The sequence below is a fragment of the Narcine bancroftii genome, chromosome 1 (genome assembly GCF_036971445.1).
Source record: "Narcine bancroftii isolate sNarBan1 chromosome 1, sNarBan1.hap1, whole genome shotgun sequence".
Taxonomy (NCBI): domain Eukaryota; kingdom Metazoa; phylum Chordata; class Chondrichthyes; order Torpediniformes; family Narcinidae; genus Narcine; species Narcine bancroftii.
Genome location: NC_091469.1, coordinates 313,343,908 through 313,356,477, shown reverse-complemented (window position 1 = coordinate 313,356,477; position 12,570 = coordinate 313,343,908).

Genomic DNA, 12,570 nt, shown 5'->3' with positions numbered 1-12,570 from the left:
GAATCAGAATCAGAAGCGGGGAATAAGAGGCCGGGAATCAGAGGTGGGGAATCAGAGTCCGGGAATCAGAGATGGGGAATCAGAGGTGGGGAATGAGATATTGGGAATCAGAGGCGGGGAATCAGAGGCAGGGAAACAGAGGCGGGGAATCAGATATGGGGAATCAGAGGTTGGGAATCAGAGGCAGGGAATCAGAAGTGGGGAATCAGAGGCTGGGAATCAGATGCGGGGAATCAGAGGCGGGGAATCAGAGCTGGGGAATCAGAGGCGGGGAATCAGATTTGGGGAATCAGAGGCAGGGAATTAGATATGGGGAAACAGAGGAGGGGAATCAGAGGCGGGGAAACAGAGGCGTGGAATCAGATATGGGGAATCAGAGGTGGGGAATAAGTGGCAGGGAAGCAGAGGCGGGGTATCTGAGCTGGGGAATCAGAGGCGGGGAATCTGAGTTGGGTTATCAGAGGAGGGGAATCAGATATGGGGAAACAGGCGGGGCATCAGAGGCGGGGAAACAGAGGCGGGGAATCAGATATGGGGAATCAGAGGTGGGGAATCAGAGGCAGGGAATCAGATGTGCGGAATCAGAGATGGGGTATCAGAGGCATGGAATCAGAATCAGAAGCGGAGAATCAGAGGCCGGGAATCAGAGGCCGGGAATCAGATGCCGGGAATAAGAGGCCGGGAATCAGAGGTGGGGAATCTGAGTCCGGGAATCAGAAATGGGAAATCAGAGGCGGGGAATGAGATATGGGGAAACAGAGGCGGGGAATCAGATGCAGGGAAACAGAGGCGGGGAATCAGATATGGGGAATCAGAGGAGGGGAATCAGAGGTTGGGAATCAGAGGCAGGGACTCAGAGGTTGGGATTCAGAGGCAGGGAATCAGATGCGGGGAATAAGACGCGGGGATTCAGAGCTGGGTAATCAGAGGCGGGGAATCAGAGTTGGCGAATCAGAGGCGGGGAATTAGATATGGGGAAACAGAGGCGGAAATTAGAGGCGGGGAAACAGAGGCGGGGAATCAGATATGGGGAATCAGAGGTGGGGAATCAGAGGCAGGGAATCAGATGTGCGGAATCAGAGATGGGGAATCAGAGGCAGGGAATCAGAATCAGAAGCGGGGAATCAGAGGCCGGGAATAAGAGGCCGGGAATCAGAGGTGGGTAATCAGAGTCCGGGAATCAGAGGCGGGGAATGAGATATGGGGAATTAGAGGCGGGGAATCAGAGGTGGGGAAACAGAGGCGGGGAATCAGATATGGGGAATCAGAGGTTGCGAATCAAAGGCGGTGAATCAGAGATGGGGAATCAGAGGCGGGGAATCAGAGGCAGGGAGTCAAACACGGGGAATGAGAGACGGGGAATCATAGCTGGGGAATCAGAGGCGGGGAATCAGAGTTGGGGAATCAGAGGCGGTGAATCAGATATGGGGAAACAGAGGCGGGAAATCAGAGGCGGTGAAACAGAGGCGGGGAATCAGATATGGTGAATCAGAGGTGGGGAATCAGATATGGGGAAACAGAGGCGGGGAATCAGAGGCGGGGAAACAGAGGCGGGGAATCAATGGTTGGGAATCAGATGTGCGGAGTCAGAGATGGGGAATCAGAGTGCGGGAATCAGAGATGGGGAATCAGAGGCGGGGAATCAGATGCAGGGAAACAGAGGCGGGGAATCAGATATGGGGAATCAGAGGAGGGGAATCAGAGGTTGGGAATCAGAGGCAGGGACTCAGAGGTTGGGATTCAGAGGCAGGGAATCAGATGCGGGGAATAAGACGCGGGGATTCAGAGCTGGGTAATCAGAGGCGGGGAATCAGAGTTGGGGATTTCAGAGGCGGGGAATTAGATATGGGGAAACAGAGGCGGGGAATTAGAGGCGGGGAAACAGAGGCGGGGAATCAGATATGGGGAATCAGAGGTGGGGAATCAGAGGCGGGGAATCAGATGTGCGGAATCAGAAATGGGGAATCAGAGGCAGGGAATCAGAATCAGAAGCGGGGAATCAGAGGCCGGGAATAAGAGGCCGGGAATCTGAGGTGGGTAATCAGAGTCCGGGAATCAGAGGCGGGGAATGAGATATGGGGAATTAGAGGCGGGGAATCAGAGGCGGGGAAGCAGAGGCGGGGAATCAGATATGGGGAATCAGAGGTGGGGAATCAGAGGTGGCGAATCAGAGATGGGGAATCAGAGGCGGGGAATCAGAGGCGGGGAAACAGAGGCGGGGAATCAGATATGGGGAATCAGAGGTGGGGAATCAGAGGTTGCGAATCAGAGGAAGGGAATCAGAGGCGGGGAATCAGAGGCGGGGAATCAGAGGCAGGGAATCAGATGTGCGGAATCAGAGATGGTGAATCAGAGGCGGGGAATCAGAGGCGGGGAATCAGAGGCAGGGAATCAGAGGCCGGGAATCAGAGGCGGGGAATCAGATATGGGGAATCAGAGGTGGGGAATCAGAGGCAGGGAATCAGATGTGCGGAATCAGAGATGGGGAATCAGAGGCAGAGAATCAGAATCAGAAGCGGGGAATAAGAGGCCGGGAATCAGAGGTGGGGAATCAGAGTCCGGGAATCAGAGATGGGGAATCAGAGGCGGGGAATGAGATATTGGGAATCAGAGGCGGGGAATCAGAGGCAGGGAAACAGAGGCGGGGAATCAGATATGGGGAATCAGAGGTTGGGAATCAGAGGCAGGGAATCAGAGGTGGGGAATCAGAGGCAGGGAATCAGATGCGGGGAATCAGAGGCAGGGAATCAAACACGGGGAATGAGAGACGGGGAATCATAGCTGGGGAATCAGAGGCGGGGAATCAGAGTTGGGGAATCAGAGGCGGTGAATCAGATATGGGGAAACAGAGGCGGGAAATCAGAGGCGGTGAAACAGAGGCGGGGAATCAGATATGGTGAATCAGAGGTGGGGAATCAGATATGGGGAAACAGAGGCGGGGAATCAGAGGCGGGGAAACAGAGGCGGGGAATCAATGGTTGGGAATCAGATGTGCGGAGTCAGAGATGGGGAATCAGAGTGCGGGAATCAGAGATGGGGAATCAGAGGCGGGGAATCAGATGCAGGGAAACAGAGGCGGGGAATCAGATATGGGGAATCAGAGGAGGGGAATCAGAGGTTGGGAATCTGAGGCAGGGACTCAGAGGTTGGGATTCAGAGGCAGGGAATCAGATGCGGGGAATAAGACGCGGGGATTCAGAGCTGGGTAATCAGAGGCGGGGAATCAGAGTTGGGGAATCAGAGGCGGGGAATTAGATATGGGGAAACAGAGGCGGGGAATTAGAGGCGGGGAAACAGAGGCGGGGAATCAGATATGGGGAATCAGAGGTGGGGAATCAGAGGCGGGGAATCAGATGTGCGGAATCAGAAATGGGGAATCAGAGGCAGGGAATCAGAATCAGAAGCGGGGAATCAGAGGCCGGGAATAAGAGGCCGGGAATCTGAGGTGGGTAATCAGAGTCCGGGAATCAGAGGCGGGGAATGAGATATGGGGAATTAGAGGCGGGGAATCAGAGGCGGGGAAGCAGAGGCGGGGAATCAGATATGGGGAATCAGAGGTGGGGAATCAGAGGTGGCGAATCAGAGATGGGGAATCAGAGGCGGGGAATCAGAGGCGGGGAAACAGAGGCGGGGAATCAGATATGGGGAATCAGAGGTGGGGAATCAGAGGTTGCGAATCAGAGGAAGGGAATCAGAGGCGGGGAATCAGAGGCGGGGAATCAGAGGCAGGGAATCAGATGTGCGGAATCAGAGATGGTGAATCAGAGGCGGGGAATCAGAGGCGGGGAATCAGAGGCAGGGAATCAGAGGCCGGGAATCAGAGGCGGGGAATCAGATATGGGGAATCAGAGGTGGGGAATCAGAGGCAGGGAATCAGATGTGCGGAATCAGAGATGGGGAATCAGAGGCAGAGAATCAGAATCAGAAGCGGGGAATAAGAGGCCGGGAATCAGAGGTGGGGAATCAGAGTCCGGGAATCAGAGATGGGGAATCAGAGGCGGGGAATGAGATATTGGGAATCAGAGGCGGGGAATCAGAGGCAGGGAAACAGAGGCGGGGAATCAGATATGGGGAATCAGAGGTTGGGAATCAGAGGCAGGGAATCAGAGGTGGGGAATCAGAGGCAGGGAATCAGATGCGGGGAATCAGAGGCGGGGAATCAGAGCTGGGGAATCAGAGGCGGGGAATCAGAGTTGGGGAATCAGAGGCCGGGAATTAGATATAAGGAAACAGAGGAGGGGAATCAGAGGCGGGGAAACAGAGGCGGGGAATCAGATATGGGGAATCAGAGGTGGGGAATAAGTTGCAGGGAAGCAGAGGCCGGGTATCAGAGCTCGGGAATAAGAGGCGGGGAATCTGAGTTGGGGTATCAGAGGCGGGGAATCAGATATGGGGAAACAGAGGCGGGGCATCAGAGGTGGGGAAACAGAGGCGGGGAATCAGATATGGGGAATCAGATGTGGGGAATCAGAGGCAGGGAATCAGATGTGCGGAATCAGAGATGGGAATCAGAGGCATGGAATCAGAATCAGAAGCGGGGAATCAGAGGCCGGGAATCAGAGGCCGGGAATCAGATGCCGGGAATAAGAGGCCAGGAATCAGAGGTGGGGAATCAGAGTCCGGGAATCAGAGATGGGGAATCAGAGGCGGGGAATGAGATATGGGGAATCAGAGGTGGGGAATCAGAGGCGGGGAATCAGATATGGGGAATCAGAGGTGGCGAATCAAAGGTTGTGAATAAGAGATGGTGAATCAGAGGCGGGGAATCAGAGGCAGGGAATCAAACACGGGGAATCAGAGGCGGGTAATCAGAGCTGGGGAATCAGAGGCGGGGAATCAGAGTTGGGGAATCAGAGGCGTGGAATCAGATATGGGGAAACAGAGGCGGGGAATCAGAGGCGGGGAAACAGAGGCGGGGAATCAGATATGGGGAATCAGAGGTGGGGAATCAGATATGGGGAAACAGAGGCGGGGAATCAGAGGCGGAAAACAGAGGCGGGGAATCAGTGGTTGGGAATCAGAGGTGGGGAATCAGATATGGGGAAACAGGCGGGGCATCAGAGGCGGGGAAACAGAGGCGGGGAATCAGATATGGGGAATCAGAGGTGGGGAATCAGAGGCAGGGAATCAGATGTGCGGAATCAGAGATGGGGTATCAGAGGCATGGAATCAGAATCAGAAGCGGAGAATCAGAGGCCGGGAATCAGAGGCCGGGAATCAGATGCCGGGAATAAGAGGCCGGGAATCAGAGGTGGGGAATCTGAGTCCGGGAATCAGAAATGGGAAATCAGAGGCGGGGAATGAGATATGGGGAAACAGAGGCGGGGAATCAGATGCAGGGAAACAGAGGCGGGGAATCAGATATGGGGAATCAGAGGAGGGGAATCAGAGGTTGGGAATCAGAGGCAGGGACTCAGAGGTTGGGATTCAGAGGCAGGGAATCAGATGCGGGGAATAAGACGCGGGGATTCAGAGCTGGGTAATCAGAGGCGGGGAATCAGAGTTGGCGAATCAGAGGCGGGGAATTAGATATGGGGAAACAGAGGCGGAAATTAGAGGCGGGGAAACAGAGGCGGGGAATCAGATATGGGGAATCAGAGGTGGGGAATCAGAGGCAGGGAATCAGATGTGCGGAATCAGAGATGGGGAATCAGAGGCAGGGAATCAGAATCAGAAGCGGGGAATCAGAGGCCGGGAATAAGAGGCCGGGAATCAGAGGTGGGTAATCAGAGTCCGGGAATCAGAGGCGGGGAATGAGATATGGGGAATTAGAGGCGGGGAATCAGAGGTGGGGAAACAGAGGCGGGGAATCAGATATGGGGAATCAGAGGTTGCGAATCAAAGGCGGTGAATCAGAGATGGGGAATCAGAGGCGGGGAATCAGAGGCAGGGAGTCAAACACGGGGAATGAGAGACGGGGAATCATAGCTGGGGAATCAGAGGCGGGGAATCAGAGTTGGGGAATCAGAGGCGGTGAATCAGATATGGGGAAACAGAGGCGGGAAATCAGAGGCGGTGAAACAGAGGCGGGGAATCAGATATGGTGAATCAGAGGTGGGGAATCAGATATGGGGAAACAGAGGCGGGGAATCAGAGGCGGGGAAACAGAGGCGGGGAATCAATGGTTGGGAATCAGATGTGCGGAGTCAGAGATGGGGAATCAGAGTGCGGGAATCAGAGATGGGGAATCAGAGGCGGGGAATCAGATGCAGGGAAACAGAGGCGGGGAATCAGATATGGGGAATCAGAGGAGGGGAATCAGAGGTTGGGAATCAGAGGCAGGGACTCAGAGGTTGGGATTCAGAGGCAGGGAATCAGATGCGGGGAATAAGACGCGGGGATTCAGAGCTGGGTAATCAGAGGCGGGGAATCAGTGTTGGGGAATCAGAGGCGGGGAATTAGATATGGGGAAACAGAGGCGGGGAATTAGAGGCGGGGAAACAGAGGCGGGGAATCAGATATGGGGAATCAGAGGTGGGGAATCAGAGGCGGGGAATCAGATGTGCGGAATCAGAAATGGGGAATCAGAGGCAGGGAATCAGAATCAGAAGCGGGGAATCAGAGGCCGGGAATAAGAGGCCGGGAATCTGAGGTGGGTAATCAGAGTCCGGGAATCAGAGGCGGGGAATGAGATATGGGGAATTAGAGGCGGGGAATCAGAGGCGGGGAAGCAGAGGCGGGGAATCAGATATGGGGAATCAGAGGTGGGGAATCAGAGGTGGCGAATCAGAGATGGGGAATCAGAGGCGGGGAATCAGAGGCGGGGAAACAGAGGCGGGGAATCAGATATGGGGAATCAGAGGTGGGGAATCAGAGGTTGCGAATCAGAGGAAGGGAATCAGAGGCGGGGAATCAGAGGCGGGGAATCAGAGGCAGGGAATCAGATGTGCGGAATCAGAGATGGTGAATCAGAGGCGGGGAATCAGAGGCGGGGAATCAGAGGCAGGGAATCAGAGGCCGGGAATCAGAGGCGGGGAATCAGATATGGGGAATCAGAGGTGGGGAATCAGAGGCAGGGAATCAGATGTGCGGAATCAGAGATGGGGAATCAGAGGCAGAGAATCAGAATCAGAAGCGGGGAATAAGAGGCCGGGAATCAGAGGTGGGGAATCAGAGTCCGGGAATCAGAGATGGGGAATCAGAGGCGGGGAATGAGATATTGGGAATCAGAGGCGGGGAATCAGAGGCAGGGAAACAGAGGCGGGGAATCAGATATGGGGAATCAGAGGTTGGGAATCAGAGGCAGGGAATCAGAGGTGGGGAATCAGAGGCAGGGAATCAGATGCGGGGAATCAGAGGCAGGGAATCAAACACGGGGAATGAGAGACGGGGAATCATAGCTGGGGAATCAGAGGCGGGGAATCAGAGTTGGGGAATCAGAGGCGGTGAATCAGATATGGGGAAACAGAGGCGGGAAATCAGAGGCGGTGAAACAGAGGCGGGGAATCAGATATGGTGAATCAGAGGTGGGGAATCAGATATGGGGAAACAGAGGCGGGGAATCAGAGGCGGGGAAACAGAGGCGGGGAATCAATGGTTGGGAATCAGATGTGCGGAGTCAGAGATGGGGAATCAGAGTGCGGGAATCAGAGATGGGGAATCAGAGGCGGGGAATCAGATGCAGGGAAACAGAGGCGGGGAATCAGATATGGGGAATCAGAGGAGGGGAATCAGAGGTTGGGAATCTGAGGCAGGGACTCAGAGGTTGGGATTCAGAGGCAGGGAATCAGATGCGGGGAATAAGACGCGGGGATTCAGAGCTGGGTAATCAGAGGCGGGGAATCAGAGTTGGGGAATCAGAGGCGGGGAATTAGATATGGGGAAACAGAGGCGGGGAATTAGAGGCGGGGAAACAGAGGCGGGGAATCAGATATGGGGAATCAGAGGTGGGGAATCAGAGGCGGGGAATCAGATGTGCGGAATCAGAAATGGGGAATCAGAGGCAGGGAATCAGAATCAGAAGCGGGGAATCAGAGGCCGGGAATAAGAGGCCGGGAATCTGAGGTGGGTAATCAGAGTCCGGGAATCAGAGGCGGGGAATGAGATATGGGGAATTAGAGGCGGGGAATCAGAGGCGGGGAAGCAGAGGCGGGGAATCAGATATGGGGAATCAGAGGTGGGGAATCAGAGGTGGCGAATCAGAGATGGGGAATCAGAGGCGGGGAATCAGAGGCGGGGAAACAGAGGCGGGGAATCAGATATGGGGAATCAGAGGTGGGGAATCAGAGGTTGCGAATCAGAGGAAGGGAATCAGAGGCGGGGAATCAGAGGCGGGGAATCAGAGGCAGGGAATCAGATGTGCGGAATCAGAGATGGTGAATCAGAGGCGGGGAATCAGAGGCGGGGAATCAGAGGCAGGGAATCAGAGGCCGGGAATCAGAGGCGGGGAATCAGATATGGGGAATCAGAGGTGGGGAATCAGAGGCAGGGAATCAGATGTGCGGAATCAGAGATGGGGAATCAGAGGCAGAGAATCAGAATCAGAAGCGGGGAATAAGAGGCCGGGAATCAGAGGTGGGGAATCAGAGTCCGGGAATCAGAGATGGGGAATCAGAGGCGGGGAATGAGATATTGGGAATCAGAGGCGGGGAATCAGAGGCAGGGAAACAGAGGCGGGGAATCAGATATGGGGAATCAGAGGTTGGGAATCAGAGGCAGGGAATCAGAGGTGGGGAATCAGAGGCAGGGAATCAGATGCGGGGAATCAGAGGCGGGGAATCAGAGCTGGGGAATCAGAGGCGGGGAATCAGAGTTGGGGAATCAGAGGCCGGGAATTAGATATAAGGAAACAGAGGAGGGGAATCCGAGGCGGGGAAACAGAGGCGGGGAATCAGATATGGGGAATCAGAGGTGGGGAATAAGTTGCAGGGAAGCAGAGGCCGGGTATCAGAGCTCGGGAATAAGAGGCGGGGAATCTGAGTTGGGGTATCAGAGGCGGGGAATCAGATATGGGGAAACAGAGGCGGGGCATCAGAGGTGGGGAAACAGAGGCGGGGAATCAGATATGGGGAATCAGATGTGGGGAATCAGAGGCAGGGAATCAGATGTGCGGAATCAGAGATGGGAATCAGAGGCATGGAATCAGAATCAGAAGCGGGGAATCAGAGGCCGGGAATCAGAGGCCGGGAATCAGATGCCGGGAATAAGAGGCCAGGAATCAGAGGTGGGGAATCAGAGTCCGGGAATCAGAGATGGGGAATCAGAGGCGGGGAATGAGATATGGGGAATCAGAGGTGGGGAATCAGAGGCGGGGAATCAGATATGGGGAATCAGAGGTGGCGAATCAAAGGTTGTGAATAAGAGATGGTGAATCAGAGGCGGGGAATCAGAGGCAGGGAATCAAACACGGGGAATCAGAGGCGGGTAATCAGAGCTGGGGAATCAGAGGCGGGGAATCAGAGTTGGGGAATCAGAGGCGTGGAATCAGATATGGGGAAACAGAGGCGGGGAATCAGAGGCGGGGAAACAGAGGCGGGGAATCAGATATGGGGAATCAGAGGTGGGGAATCAGATATGGGGAAACAGAGGCGGGGAATCAGAGGCGGAAAACAGAGGCGGGGAATCAGTGGTTGGGAATCAGAGGCAGGGAATCAGATATGGGGAATCAGAGGTGGGGAATCAGTGGTTGGGAATCAGAGGCAGGTAATCAGAGGCGGGGAATCAGAGGCGGGGAATCAGAGGCAGGGAATCAGATGTGCGGAATCAGAGATGGAAAATCAGAGTCCGGGAATCAGAGATGGGGAATCAGAGGCGGGAAATGAGATATGGGGAATCAGAGGCGTGGAATCAGAGGCGGGGAAACAGATGCGGTGAATCAGATATGGGGAATCAGAGGTGGCGAATCAAAGGCGCTGAATCAGAGATGGGGAATCAGAGGCGGGGAATCAGAGGCAGGGAATCAAACACGGGGAATCAGAGGCGGGGAATCAGAGTTGGGGAATCAGAGGCGGGGAATCAGAGGCGGGGAAACAGAGGCGGGGAATCAGCTATGGGGAATCAGAGGTGGGGAATCAGATGTTACGAATCAGAGGCAGTGAATCAGAGGCGGGGAATCAGAGGCGGGGAATCAGAGGCAGGGAATCAGATGTGCGGAATCAGAGATGGGGAATCAGAGGCAGGGAATCAGAGGCGGGGAATCAGAGGCAGGGAATCAGAGGCCGGGAATCAGTGGCGGGGAATCAGATATGGGGAATCAGAGGTGGGGAATCAGAGGCAGGGTATCAGATGTGCGGAATCAGGGATGGGGAGTCAGAGGCAGAGAATCAGAATCAGAAGCGGGGAATAAGAGGCCGGGAATCAGAGGTGGGGAATCAGAGGCGGGGAATCAGAGGCAGGGAATCAGATGTGCAGAATCAGAGATGGGGAATCAGAGGCAGGGAATCAGAGGCGGGGAATCAGAGGCAGGGAATCAGAGGCCGGGAATCAGAGGCGGGGAATCAGAGGCGGGGAATCAGAGGCAGGGAATCAGATGTGCGGAATCAGAGATGGGGAATCAGAGGCAGGGAATCAGAGGCGGGGAATCAGAGGCAGGGAATCAGAGGCCGGGAATCAGAGGCGGGGAATCAGATATGGGGAATCAGAGGTGGGGAATCAGAGGCAGGGTATCAGATGTGCGGAATCAGAGATAGGGAGTCAGAGGCAGAGAATCAGAATCAGAAGCGGGGAATAAGAGGCCGGGAATCAGAGGTGGGGAATCAGAGTCCGGGAATCAGAGATGGGGAATCAGAGGTGGGGAATGAGATATTGGGAATCAGAGGCGGGGAATCAGAGGCAGGGAAACAGAGGCGGGGAATCAGATATGGGGAATCAGAGGTTGGGAATCAGAGGCAGGGAATCAGAAGTGGGGAATCAGAGGCTGGGAATCAGATGCGGGGAATCAGAGGCGGGGAATCAGAGCTGGGGAATCAGAGGCGGGGAATCAGATTTGGGGAATCAGAGGCAGGGAATTAGATATGGGGAAACAGAGGAGGGGAATCAGAGGCGGGGAAACAGAGGCGTGGAATCAGATATGGGGAATCAGAGGTGGGGAATAAGTGGCAGGGAAGCAGAGGCGGGGTATCAGAGCTGGGGAATCAGAGGCGGGGAATCTGAGTTGGGTTATCAGAGGAGGGGAATCAGATATGGGGAAACAGGCGGGGCATCAGAGGCGGGGAAACAGAGGCGGGGAATCAGATATGGGGAATCAGAGGTGGGGAATCAGAGGCAGGGAATCAGATGTGCGGAATCAGAGATGGGGTATCAGAGGCATGGAATCAGAATCAGAAGCGGAGAATCAGAGGCCGGGAATCAGAGGCCGGGAATCAGATGCCGGGAATAAGAGGCCGGGAATCAGAGGTGGGGAATCTGAGTCCGGGAATCAGAAATGGGGAATCAGAGGCGGGGAATGAGATATGGGGAAACAGAGGCGGGGAATCAGATGCAGGGAAACAGAGGCGGGGAATCAGATATGGGGAATCAGAGGAGGGGAATCAGAGGTTGGGAATCAGAGGCAGGGACTCAGAGGTTGGGATTCAGAGGCAGGGAATCAGATGCGGGGAATAAGACGCGGGGATTCAGAGCTGGGTAATCAGAGGCGGGGAATCAGAGTTGGGGAATCAGAGGCGGGGAATTAGATATGGGGAAACAGAGGCGGAAATTAGAGGCGGGGAAACAGAGGCGGGGAATCAGATATGGGGAATCAGAGGTGGGGAATCAGAGGCAGGGAATCAGATGTGCGGAATCAGAGATGGGGAATCAGAGGCAGGGAATCAGAATCAGAAGCGGGGAATCAGAGGCCGGGAATAAGAGGCCGGGAATCAGAGGTGGGTAATCAGAGTCCGGGAATCAGAGGCGGGGAATGAGATATGGGGAATTAGAGGCGGGGAATCAGAGGCGGGGAAACAGAGGCGGGGAATCAGATATGGGGAATCAGAGGTGGCGAATCAAAGGCGGTGAATCAGAGATGGGGAATCAGAGGCGGGGAATCTGAGGCAGGGAATCAAACACGGGGAATGAGAGACGGGGAATCATAGCTGGGGAATCAGAGGCGGGGAATCAGAGTTGGGGAATCAGAGGCGGTGAATCAGATATGGGGAAACAGAGGCGGGAAATCAGAGGCGGTGAAACAGAGGCGGGGAATCAGATATGGGGAATCAGAGGTGGGGAATCAGATATGGGGAAACAGAGGCGGGGAATCAGAGGCGGGGAAACAGAGGCGGGGAATCAGATATGGGGAATCAGAGGTGGGGAATCAGTGGCTGGGAATCAGAGGCAGAGAATCAGATATGGGGAATCAGAGGTGGGGAATCAATGGTTGGGAATCAGATGTGCGGAGTCAGAGATGGGGAATCAGAGTGCGGGAATCAGAGATGGGGAATCAGAGGCGGGGAATCAGATGCAGGGAAACAGAGGCGGGGAATCAGATATGGGGAATCAGAGGAGGGGAATCAGAGGTTGGGAATCAGAGGCAGGGACTCAGAGGTTGGGATTCAGAGGCAGGGAATCAGATGCGGGGAATAAGGCGCGGGGATTCAGAGCTGGGTAATCAGAGGCGGGGAATCAGAGTTGGGGAATCAGAGGCGGGGAATTAGA